Genomic DNA, 4,774 nt, shown 5'->3' on the forward strand with positions numbered 1-4,774 from the left:
GAGGGCGTATTCACTGGGATGATACAATATGGCTGTGCCCGTTATATATAATAGCCGTCACATTTAACCGTTTTATTAATTAACTATACGATTATACTTGTTGATAATTAAGCAATTATGTGCATTATATACTGAACAAAATAAGAAACTTCCGCTAACTTTGCTTGAACATAACTTGATGAAAACAAACCGGGGGAATAATTGTTATATATGCGTTTAAAGAGTGTTCCATGATGCATCGTTTGGTGCAAAAATCATGGCCATAGGTTAACAGAAACTGGGAGAAATTTTGACCAAGTGTGGTAGGGGTTAAAAATAAAAAGGCCCACTTAATAACTGGTATGACCACCTCTTGAATTGACCACTGCAGTGCATCGCAGACGCATAGAATTGACTAAAGTGTTGATTTCTGCCTGTGGAATATTGTTCCATTCCTGAATGAGCGCTTGACGAAGTTCGTTGACGTTAGTGGGTGGGTTGGGACGACGCCTCAATCGTCTGTCCAGACTATCCCAGGCATGGTCGATGGGGTTGAGATCAGGACTTTTAGTGGGCCAGTCATCAATGAAATCAATGTTATTTGTCCTAAGAAAATTTACAGTGTCTCTAGCTGTATGCTGAAAAATCGAGATGTTGGCGTTGTTATGGAACAGAGGAATGACGTGATGAGCGAGAATGTCATCGCGGTAACGTTGAGCATTTAAATTGCCATCAATGACGACTAGTGGTGAACGATAACCATGGGCAATGGCTGCCCAGACCATGACAGAAACATGACCCCCGAAACGATCTCGTTCAAGAACACAACAGTCAGCATAGCGTTCATTTCTCCAACGGTAGACGCGCACCCTGCCATCACCACGTTGTAAAGAAAATCGGGGATTCATCCGAAAAAAGAACGGTATTCCAGCATCACCGTATCCAACGAGTGTGTACACGTGCCCAATTAAGACGATTTAGACGATGACGATGATGCGTTAAAACGCATCCGACGTAAGGACGTCATGCATGTAAACCATTCTCCCGCAGACGATTACGAACAGTTTGCCCACTGATTCGGTTATTGTGAAGCCCAGGTGTGTTAGCAGCAGTAGCAGTGGCAGTTTGGAATCGATTGCGCAAATGCGTGTTCATGATATAGCGGTCTTGACCACGTGTTGTAACACGCGGACGTCCACGAGGTGGCAAGTCGTTGGTGCTTCCTGTCGTTCGAAATCTTACACGAAGATTTCGTATCGCTCGAGTAGAACTCCCAACATGCCTTGCAACGTCTTCTCTCGACATGCCAGCATCAAGCATGCCAATCGCCCGTTCGCTTAAATTATTGGGTATTCTTGGCATACTAAAAATGCTACAATGTAAAAAACGTTAATTGTTTTACAAATTTTGAAGCGTTTTCGTTCACTTGACAACAATGTCAGTAAGACAAGTAAAACAAATTGACTGAAAACTACACGGGACATGTCGAACCATGCATGCATGTGCAAATTGAATTTCACGTTGTCGACAATTAACTGTGCAAAAATAATCGATAAAATTCATGAATCCTGATAATACAGCTCAAGGCTAATACTACCTATATAATTTCATTACACAATGAATTCTTTAACACAACAAATACTATATGTACAAATCGGAAGTTTCTTTTTTTGTTCAGTATATATTGTTGAATATGCATACCAGGTCAAATGTCTTGATTGTCCCTTCCTTTAAAGAGGGAGATACAGCTTTAAAACACTAGCATTGATTGGTTGTGGTGGGGGCAGGCTATTCATATTTACAAAATACTTAACTTCAAGATTTGACTCTTTATTTTTCACTATCCATTGGGCATGGCAATAGTAATTTAATAGCCCAACATTGAATATTGCTAGCCATGGGAATGGGGCTACCATAATCTAGAAGCCCGTAATTTGTATTTAAACGGCATACAATTGCTTAAAATTTAGTAGTTGGTATTTTTTTTTTAAATACCTTTTGTGTGGGGGGGGACTTCGAGGTAGCAACTAGTATGCCCATTCTTGACTTATTTCAATGCCCGATTAATTTAATATTAGCATATTTATGTAGAAACAGGTTTTATTTTTAACTAACCCTTGCTCTAGAATGAAAGAAACTTGTTGGGTCAGGTTACTCTTTGATCACTGTATATATATGATGAGTGAGAGCAATAATTCAACTCTCTCACGAAACAAGCCTGTCATGTAGAGAAAAACATACACTTTTTAAGGATATATATATATATATGTATATATATATATATGTGTGTATGTATATGTATATATATATATATATATATATATATATATATATATCCACTTTAGGTTCTTGCATGGGTCCAATTGCTAAATTGTTGTTTGATTCTCGAGTTGGGGGAAAGAGTTTGAGGTGGGTGTTATTTGGAATTAGCAGTTAGACCTAGTGGAAAGCCATGTCATGTCTGGAATAAAATTTAAAGGCCCAAATTGTTTTTTTATTACAGTTGTTGAAAAATTGAAGGTGGTTTGAGCAATTTAGACAGGCTGCCAAAATAAAGGGTATTGGACTATGTTACAGATAGTATGTATAAATTGAAAGTCGAACTATAAAAATATGAATTATATTAATTTCACAACAATAGGTGAAACAGCTTGGTCTGTCCAATGATAGGCACTGGTCCCATTTCTGATTACCTCCAGTAAACATTCTACCAGACTCTTATTTCATTACCAGCAAATATGGGGTTACAGCGAGCTTTAGTTTTTATTACAAAACTATAACTGTGCAAAAACCATTTCCTAGTAGCCCTAACATCCAGAATTTCATTTCTCTGAATACATAAAAAGGTTCCTGAAGACCAAATTTGTGGAAACCAATTTTCATTGATAATCAATTGAGACATCTCCATACAAATGTTTAATCAGAGATCCATTGTAGTGCACAGGGTTATCGGTTTATCAGCCATTGGGGTGAGGTGTGGGATGGCACTGTGGCTACCATATATTGGGTATAAAATTATTTCTGAAACTGTGCCATTAGGTATATTTTACACATAACAAACTCATCAAATGTAGTTAATAGCACATTTACTGCTTAAAATCTGACAATATTTAATACAGTAAAGCATACAGAGCGATAATCAGACCTGAACATGCACTAAAACATTGACAAATATGATTATGAACAGTAAACTCAACAAATTGCTTTTCAATATAGATGCACAGACGTCTAAAAGAAACTTTACATACATGAAATTTGAATAATTTGATAAATAATATTGTTAATGGAAAAGAACCAATTTAGAAACCACCTTACAAACACTTTGTATGTATCACGAAGAGCATTGTGATGTTTAGATGTTGAACTTCATGATACTTTCATATTCCACTGTACCATTTGTTGTTTTTTATAATACAATTTCAAGCCTTGTGTAAAGTTTCTTTTGGATGTCAGTATATATACATATATTGAATAGTGATTTCTTGGGTATATATATTTATATTTAACAAAATTTGAAATTTACACACAATATTAACAAAATTAGAACTGATGCATAAAAAATATTTTGGATCAAAGCTCAATGCTCATAGAGAATACTACACGACTTTCATGAGTACATTAGAAAATGGTATCTAGCTTGCTTTTGCTCACTAGATACCATTTTCTAATATACTCGTTCATAAAAATGGTATTAAACTGAAAGGAGTGTAGTATTTTATTCATTACCTACATATAATTATAGCTTGGAATTCACCAAAAAGTAACAAAAGTAAACATTCAGAGCAGCTGGTTTTCTAGTGTCGGAAAAGGCCCCACCCACAAGCGAGATTAATGACCCAGATTTGGATTTCACAAAGAGTTTATTCGATGGCGATTTTAAAACTACTTTGTATTACTGAGAGTAAAATCAATCCTCAGTTAGCCAATCATTTTTCGTTAACATTTGCGAACTATTTTGACTGGATTCCGAAATGTTTATTTTTTAACATGAAGCGCATGGATGTTTTTCTACTCAGTCTGGCTGAACTCTGCACTGCTTTCAATAAGAAATGTACAAAATCTTATATCACGTCGTGTTGACCCAATTCTCCCTTAATGTGCTGTTCGCCAATCGCGTTAAGAGTTTATATCCCAGCTTTGTTAAGGAAAACGATATCTCACAATGTGACGTACGATTTTGTTATTAAACTCCCGTTATCTGTCACAGGTATGTAATAACATTGTTTATTATATCAATACACCTTTTGGGGAATTACATGTATTGGTATATAATCTGTACCGACAGAAAATATAAATTAGACAATTATGATGAAGATTGTTTTTGCTGCAAGTAATGAAATGAGCATTATTCCACTATTATAAGCCCACCAGAGTATTCAACTCTTACCTAGGAACAATAAAAAAATTGTGGTGTAAACCCCATATTACTGCAGTTGTCACATAAAAAGGTTAAATGTATTCCATAAGTGGTTTTGCAAAATTTGTGGAATATAAAACTAGTAATGAGTTTTAAAGGGTATATACTTGTGGGAGATTTACTAAAAATCAAGGGTTACAGATACTTTTTAGTATTTAGTTCCTATAATAGTGCACTTTTTTTTTTTAATTCCAGTTAATTAAAAAAACCCCACTTTTTTAATGCTTTGACCAGGTAGTTTAGTTGCATACATATAAAAAGTGACATATCTTGGTATAATTGATAATATTTTTTAAAAACTGAGTATGGTATAAATTCACATGTTAAATGATAGAATTGATGGAATGATTCTAGCATAAAAAAAAAAAACACCTTTTG

Source organism: Gigantopelta aegis, chromosome 6, assembly GCF_016097555.1.
Source record: "Gigantopelta aegis isolate Gae_Host chromosome 6, Gae_host_genome, whole genome shotgun sequence".
NCBI classification, from domain to species: Eukaryota; Metazoa; Mollusca; class Gastropoda; order Neomphalida; family Peltospiridae; genus Gigantopelta; species Gigantopelta aegis.